Here is a 9,361-nt window from a genome sequence, read left to right as displayed (position 1 = left end):
AGCGTAGCGGTGCCTATGACATTGTTGTCAGAGTTTTGGATAGGCCAGAATGGTCTAGCCGAACATTTTAAACCATATCCCAACTCTCACAGAATGCCTGGTTTCCGTGGTGCTTTTGGTAATGATCATTTTGATATTAATGTCATTTGTATCGATAGGTTTCACGGGTAAGTTTATTGGGGGCAGGTAATGAATTAGGGTTTTATGCTGTCATGCTACCATACAGGTTGTATGTGGGCGAGTACTAGTTGTCGTTGATGCTATCTTGCATTACCTAGCTAGTAATGAGAGTGTGGGCGGGCACTTGACACTGTGGATGCTACCACACCTTGGGTACGTTATGGGCGGGTTCTAGTCAGTATTAGTGCTGCCATGTTGCTTCTGGTTGTGTTCCTTGTTTCGATGTATAGTTGCCTTGATCTCCTTGGGGTGGTTGACATTGGGTTAGTATGTCAATTTGTTGGAGAGGTGTCTCACGGTTCGTGGTTTCGTGTCCTTTTATTGATCTTGAGACCTTTGGAGTTGTCCTTGGGTACTTTATAATCTATTCCTTGGTGTGACCTTGTGTACGGTTCTTGTTTGGTTCTTCTGGGAATGTTCCTGATTTCGGGGACGAAATCTCTTTAAGCAGGGTAGGTTGTAATGACCTGGTCATTTCCTTCATTTTCTTTTTCCTCAGAATTTTACGGATGAATTTTTTTCGTTGAAATTTCTTTTTTGAGTTTAGTTTCTCGTCACTTAGTGTCATCTCGAGTACTCGAAAATGGTGTCTGAGACTCTTTTCTTTGGATTGACAACTTCCTTTGAGGACCGGGTCATTTTCACATTTTTCGTTTTTCAACACTATTCACTTTTCGTCCTTTTCCCTATTTCGTCCTTTTCCCTATTTTGTCTTTTCCCCGTTTGTCACTTTGTTGGCGTAACCTCACTCTTTGTGTTCAGAGTTGGTTTTTGACTTCACGTATCTTTATTCTAAGTGGTTTCCAGGAAATACGTCTCTTTACTTTTACAATAAAGTACTATGGTTGCTTCCGTTGTCCATAGGGGCATGGATGCAAAGTTTTTCAAAATCTTTTTCTTTTCTTTGGGTGTTGTTTGTAAATATCTTTTGAAGATATTTTATTTCATGAGTTTTTAAGAAAATATTTTTGGAAGATATTTTCATTCTGGGGTATTAGTGTAATTAACCCTTTTTGGAGGGGCTATTTTGCAATTAATGAAAGTTATTGTAAAATACTTCGTCTGGAGTCTGGATCCTCGTACGGGATTCATTTTCACTTTTCGTCGACTCGTAAATTCTTGGAATTTCCTTCTGGTAGTTTTTCTTCAGTTTCAGGGTTTTTGGCCCTAGTTGCTGCCGAACTTGTTCGGGGCATATCTCTCTTCTTGGGACCCAATTTTTGACGCCGTTTCTTCTGTTATTCATATTTTCTCATTTTGAATCTTTTTCGTTCATGGAGTTTTGTTGTTTGAGCGCGTCTGCTCAAATTTCACTTTTCCGAACCCGGCGGGACCCGTTTGGGGCACTTTTTGAGATTTTCTTTAAATAGGGGGAGTTAAAGTCAGAAAGTAATCTTTTCCCCTCTCCATGCACGACCTGGATCTTCCATGGCAGCCCAAGGGGGACTGCCACCCTTCTCCTCTCATTTAAACCTCCTTCCCCTTGTTATAAAGTCATAGTGCCTTCGCGTTTTGTGTTTGTCTTGACTACGCGCTTCTTTCACATTTATTATAATCCATTTTTGAACATTTCTTGAGTTTGTGTTTGAGATCAAGTTATGATTTTCATGGGGCTTTCTTGGGATTCTTGTTCACGGCGTTGTCCCCGACAAGTATTGTCGGATTCGAAGCCGTTTCGTTTAGGTGGCTTTTGAGATTTTCATCTCAAATTGAGGTAGGGGATGTTTTAGAGTCATATTAATGTTGTGTCGATTGTTATATGAGCATATACAACTTGTGAGCATGCCTTGTTTAGTTATAGAATTTAATTTAATTATTTTCTTTGTTTAAAATTTAATTCTTATGATGCTAGGCAGCTAAGAATTAAATTGTGGCATGCTAGAAATTTAGGCCTTAGTATGGTGGTTGATATATATTAAATTGAGATTATTTGAATAAGAATTGCAAATTTTATTTAATATTTATCTTTTGTGAAAGTTTAATTCACCTAGTTGTATCAAGTATGAAATCAACTTGTAATGTCATATTAAAGTAGGCCTTGGTGAGTTCTTTAACATATATTAAATTGAGGACATTTACATATGTTTGAAAATCTAGAGAAAATTCTTTAATTAGCTTAATTAATTTTATTTTTAAGTGTTATAGTCACTTAAATTGATTTTGGGTATAATATATCCGAAGACTATGCTATGTCCCTCAACATATATTAATTTGAGTTTATTTGGGATTAATATGAAATCTAGAGACTTTTCATGTTAGGTTGAAAATTCCTTTTAATGTAGTGAAATTAATTACCTTGTGAGCATATTACTAATTGGATGTAGAATTAGTACTTGGGGCCTTTTAAAATGGTAATTGGACTTAGCATGATATAGAATATATTTGACTTGTAAAGTTTGTTTAAATATATCTTGTATAGGTATATAGCTTGTTAGAATATTACAATTGTTTACCTTGAAAGTTTGTTACTAAATTGAAGCTTATTTGGTACTTGTGGCTAGAATAGTAATGTGACTCAATTGTTGTAAAATATTATTACTTTGTATGTAAATTACATATTGAGAACATGACATGTCAGATGTTATTTAGACTTGAACTCTATGACATGGTTTGTGTGAATTCAACCTTACTTGTGCATGTAAATTGATTCCTAGACATTATTTGAGATGTATAAGTTTGGTTTAACTTATTGATTTTGCATAAGTTTTCAACTTATTGTTTTTGGAGGCTTGTAAGGATCATACTCGTGATGGCTAGGGTTTGGCCCTAGTACGGATTCGTGAGTTTCCTAAGTCATATGAAGTGTGCAATAGGTAGTACCTTGTAGGTTGTAATTACTCATAACTTATACACGTGCGCACTAGGTTGTACCTTGCGGGCTAGTAAACTGAAATAACTCGATTGGTCTGCAGCCAAGGATCTTAGTCTTTCCACTATTTGATTTCGCATTAAATTTCAAGTTGTTAATCATCGATTACTTGTAGCTTGAGAATTAATACTTGCTTTGGATATTTGAATCTTATTTTGTATACTTGTTTTGTGCATTTAGATCTCATATAGTGTACTTGAACTTGTATGCTTGCTCTGTGAGTTTAGATTTCATTTAGTATGCTTGTGCCGTGTATACTTGTCTTAGGCGTATCTCTCTTAGCTTAGTATACTTGTGTCAGTATAATTGATTTACGAGATTTTCATACAAAATACATAGTTGTGTAAATATGCTTAGACATTGCATGACTTGTCTTAATGTGGTTTAGTATACTTGGAAATGTATACTTGTATGTTGTATAACGTGTTCAACATTGTTTAACATACTTGAGCATGTATACTTGTATGCTGTTGTTCACTTTAAATTGCATGAGTAGCTTAGGATGCTCCCTGAGTCTCATTTTGATATAGACATTAGGTGGCATGAGTCCCTTTGACATGTTTCACCTTAAGGTCATATAATCGTATAATGCTAGGTCGATGCATGCTCATTTCCTACGAGTAGCTTTATGTTACTCACCCACGTAGTGGGGACATTTTTCAGGTACAGGGACCTTGATTTGGGATGCACACTATACCATGGAAGTTTCGTAGACTTGAAGTATATATTTCATGAAAATGTTAGCATGAAATCCTATTTGTAGCCTTATATGTCAAAATGTTTATATTTGATTCCATATATGTAATGTGTACATGAGTACACCCTTTACAATGTATTTGACATGTATGAGAGGAGGCCGGAGGCCAATGACATGTATTTTATATCCTATGTAAATTTTGACTTCATGAAATATTACGAAAATATTGAAAAATGTCGAGTTTTTGCTTCACCATGGTTGCATCGGGTGTCGGAATTCTATATTTATTCTTTCATAGGGCCTTATAAATCATGTTTGAAGTGTGGCCAATGGCCAAATGGTAATTTGAAATCATTTGTTAATTTTGGTTTTCAAATTTCCCTTTTCTTGTTCATTTTTGCCTTTTTGCTCGTTGGGGGGTCGAATTTTGCATCGATGGTATTTTTAAGCCATGGACCATTGTAGCACATCCCAATAGGTAAGTTACGTTTGTGTGTATAGTCGTTTCTGGGCAAACCTTATTCTTTGGTGAAATGAGCCTCCTATGGACTCATTTTGCATTTTTATTGCATAATATGATTTTTGGGTATTTTGGGATTTTTCTTCAGGAAATAAATTCCAGTCCTCACATGGTCACTTAGAAAACGTGATTTTAAGGGGGGTTTCTTCTTCGTGTTTTTTCAGAAAATGTCGTTTTGATACTGGAAATCCATTACAAAGTTCAGCTTCCAGTTTTACGTTTAGCAGCTTTATGACCCTTATGACCAGATTTCATGGAGGGGCATTTTGGGCATTCTACATTGAGTTTTCTTTTAATTCTCTCGCAAGTCACGTAGAAACTCGATTTTGGGAGGGGTTTCTTTTTCGTGTTTTTCCAGAAAAATTCATTTGATAGCCCGTTTTTGCTCTCAGTTGTGGACTGATACTGAAGAAATTTAATGTAACAACTTTTTGGGTCCCTCTTGACCTAGGCTAATCTAGGGGCATTTTGGGAAACTTACAGCGTGTTTTTATCCGTTCCTTCCATGATGCCGGGTAGAAAACGTGATTTTAAGGGGGTTTCTTTTTCGTGTTTTTCCAGAAAAACTCATTTGAGGGTCCGTTTTTAGTTTCAGTTCTGAGAAAAAAATGAAATGTTGCTTGCTATAAAAACACTATTCCTGCCCAGATTTCTTACCCGGAAGATAAGTTGATTTTTTTGAAACTTTGAGGCTTCATATCTTCATCATCCGGACTCCAAATCAAGTGATTTTTGAGTCTAAGTTTATTAGTTTTTGCTAGTCTATATAACAGTATACATGGTTCCATCAAATTATATCTGAAAAGACCATTTTACCCCTTGTAAAGTACCCTTACCACACTGATTTTAAACCCAAAAGTTGATTTTTATGAAACTTTGACGTTTCATATCTTATTCGTCTGGACTCCGAATCAAGTGATTCTTAAGTCTAGATTCATTAATTTTTCCTAGTCTATCTAACGGTATACTCAGTTGCATCCATTTTTGTCTAAAAAGACCATTTTACCCCTTGCGAATTACCCTTGCTGCATTGATTTCGAACCCAAAAATGTGATTTTTTTGAAACTTTGGAATTTCATATCTTCTTCATTTGGACTCCGAATCAAGTGATTCTTGGGTCTAATTTGATTAAATTTTTGTTGTCTTTCTTGTGGTGTATTCAGTAGCACCAGATTTTATATTTTCAGAAATGACCATTTTGCCCTTGGGGCCTGTTCGGTCTTTTTTTGATCATTCGTTCCCGCATCAGGTCTTATTGGAAGGTCACTTTGACTTCTTAGAGTCTTGTTTTCTATTTTTACTTCCGCATTCGGATCCGTTATCTGGTCAATCCTCGATTGATCACAGGACGCACTGGCTTGAAAAACCAGGGCAGTCACAAAATCTGAGGCCGCAGGCGACCGCCTTGGTCACTTGCCTCCAGGGTCGGGCGTGCTATGGCTTTGCATAGTTAATTTCTAACAAAATCATTGCCCAGTTCATGGAGTTACAGTACTATTGGACATATCATCTATGTTGGAAAATAGTTATGGCTTCTTATTGAAAATGGTGACCTGAAATCAAAACATGAGCAATTCATTTGACCAATTTTGACTCCAATGGAAAATAGTAACTTGAAGGGAAATACTCACACATACCCATAAATACCTATTATGAGTACGAACCTTTCACCTATTTTTTAAGAGAGAAGAGGTTATACTAGCTAGGTTAATGGTTATGCACCTCTTTTCTTTATTTATTTCTTTTGATATACCTAGGTCCCATATTGTTATTTAATGAATTAATTGTTGGCAGAATTTAAGACACACTTTACCAATAATCTAGTCCTATGGATTGGGCATTTTAGTTACAAAATAGTTTGGGAATATGAAAAGAACTATTGCACTTGGCCTTAGATCAATGAAAAACAATTCATAAATAACAATGAAAAACAATTCATAAATAACAAACCATGCATATTATAGTAAATATAACATTTTAACTCATAACCATTGTTAGATTATATGAGAAATTGTGTAGCCCAATTTCATATATACACGCTTAGGATCAAATAAGAGGCTCTCTACACACTTTTTCTCTCTCGGGTTTCCACAGCAAGAAGAAGAAGAAGAAGAAGGAGGAAGAGGCAGAGATGGAGCTGATCCAGGAGCTGGTTGTTCACACCTTGAAGATTGTCTTCCTTCTCTCCATAGCTGAATAAACTCTCCACTTAGGGTTTAGATGAACCCTAAGTTTGTGTAACTATATTTCATGACTTCATATTTTGGAAAACTGTAATTGTATAATTGCTCGTCCTAGAGAATTCCTTGTTAGTTGTACCAAACAATGATATGCTTTATCTCTATATCAATTTATAATTCGATTCATATTGTCTTATATTTGGATGGATTATTATTGATTTCTACCTTGAATGTACTTTGTAATTGTGTTCAAGGATGGCCTTGCATTTGTGATGATTTGGATACACTTGCTATTTGATTTGATGTATTATACTCATTACTGATGAATTATACCACAAAGTTGAGTAGTTAGGTGGATAGTCCATTCTTGAGGTTGATAATTCATACTTAATGAATGCATGTGTAGCATTATTCATTGTTGATGATGTGCACTTATAGCCATGTCTCTATTTTGCAATGCAATATTCCCCATTAGTTGAAGTTGTTTGTGTAGTTACATGAGCTCAGCAGTGAAATCCAAGCCCTAAGTCTCTCTCCCTTTTGGTTTCATTACATTTAACTTTTACACCATTCTAGTTGCTATTAGTCTTAGTTAAATTCTAGGATTAATTAACACAAACAAACCATCATTTTTACAATAAAATGCTCATTGATATTAAGTTTAATTCAAGCCTATAATCCTTTTGTTCGATCCTCACTCACATTACTCTACGTATTTGTAATAAGATACTTGCCGTTAAGATTGTTTGCCGCCACACTTTATTACATTGCCGAACATTGTTAAGTTTATATATATTAAAAGTTTGCTCAACACCGAGAGAGGCGATCAGGATGACATTGTGTATACATGTTATAATTACTTTGAGGCTATATACATGATATAGTGAGATTACTTTTGGAAGTATATATGATTATGTTGAGTTAATTATGAGAATATATTGTTTAATGTGGAATCATTGCATTAATGAGTGTGCCATGATAGTATCGGACTTTAAGACATGGTTTGTATGGATAACATTAGCTTATGTGCATTTATGAGGTGTAATTAATATTGGTATGTGTTAACCTTATGGAATTGAATGATAATTTTGGGATATTCTCGAGGATTTTATTGTACGGTTTGATCCGTGACAACTAGGGCGTGGCACTAGCAAGCGAGCTTGGTCTCTCCAACTTTATAGTAGCCACTTGGGTGGTTCCCTACGAGTTAATAGCTTGAAAACAACTATGGTTGGTTACCAACAGTTTTATTCTGAAAGAACTATTTTACTGTTTCATGAAATGGATATGTCTAACTACAATTGGTAGCTTAGGATGATACTTTTAGGAATTTCCCAGAATTAGACGTTAGGGAGCATGTCCCTTTGCATTGTTGACATGGGCTACTCTTGTGAGGGTAAAGGAATATATTATATGTATGTACCTAACATATTTTTTACTGAGCATTGTAAGTTCACCCCTCGTTGATTTCCCTTTCATATTAAGTCAAGGCTCTTGAGGACGATGCTTATCATATTTGTTTTTCGAAGATGTAATTGATGTATATGTATATTTGTTGCCATCTCATGTTGTAGCTAATTTGGATATTATAATTCGAGTTGAGGTGACATTTATTTTTGGGAAATGTAATTATGAGTATGTTCTTTGATTTGGGATAGTCGTACGTACTTAATACTTGGACAAATTCATGTAATGAGGCCATATGGCTACTTTTATTTCCATCTTATTGACTTTGCTCAAGGTTTTTGTGTTGTCCTAGAGATGGTATTTTTCTGTAATGGCTTTTCCTTGTTATTCGCTTCTACATTTTGGATTCGGGTTCCGGGTCGAGTTTGAGTTTCCTAGTTAATGCACTGGATCATGACAATGTGTGTATAGATTTATAAACATTACAAATATACATATAATTCACCAAAATGAATGTATATATATATATATGTGTGTGTGTGTGTGTGTGAGTGTGCGTGTGCACGCGCTAGTATAGATGTAAAAATGTGTGTGTGTAAATAGAATTGAATTACCATAAGGAAGACAATAGTGACGCCTCCCCCCTCTCTCGTTTCTTTATTCCTAAATTTTTTTAGTGGTTTTCCTAATGCTTCTTTGCTTTAGAATCTCTTTCCTTCCTTAGAATTGACCAATTTAGTTCCTGTTCCAATGAAATTTGTGCTTCAATCAAATTAGTTTTTCAAAAAACACTTTAACACTTTAGAATCGATGAGATTAGTGAAGTTTTGGGCACTTCTAAAAGAATATGTAAAATTTTTGAATGTTATTTGATATAAGAAGAATAATTAAAAGTAATATTTTGGAATAAGAGCTTGAAGGTTTTGGACCTGAGAAATAATTTTCAAAGTATATGTAATTATTTTACTTAATTTAACCAAAATAAACATTATTGCAGTAAATAGAACTTTAATTGCAAAATCTACAATCATCTCAAATTGACTCAAAATTGACATTGCAAAGAAGCTTAATCATAAATTTCATATAGTCTCCAACATGCAAGTTCTTTTCGATTCATTTTTCGCCTCCATCAAATACTACATTTCCTTCTTTCGCTCAAATTTCATTCAGCTGTATATAGTTTCGAGCACATGATATGACTTTATCTTGAAACATGTAGTTCCACTGAGCTTGTTTGAGAATACAACCAGTGTAGCTGTATGTTTGATAGTTTCTAGCTTTTTATCTTCTTCTCCGTAATCCTGGTAGCTCTGTATTATTGAGAAATATTTTTTTGGGTTAAATTTGTAAGATATAATTTTTGTAATTGACTAATTTTAGTGTCAAAACAAGTCCGATGGAGTTGTAATTTTTTGATTCAAAAATTCAAGATTGAAGATCGGATGCGGATACGAAGAAGTTCAAGTGTTCATGTTTTAATACACTTTGGGATGATGAGAATAATGCTT

Source organism: Cornus florida, unplaced genomic scaffold (assembly GCF_030987335.1).
Source record: "Cornus florida cultivar Cherokee Brave unplaced genomic scaffold, ASM3098733v1 CherokeeBrave_3.0.0_Hap2_Chr01, whole genome shotgun sequence".
NCBI classification, from domain to species: domain Eukaryota; kingdom Viridiplantae; phylum Streptophyta; class Magnoliopsida; order Cornales; family Cornaceae; genus Cornus; species Cornus florida.
Note: the sequence above shows the minus strand (reverse complement) of the source record.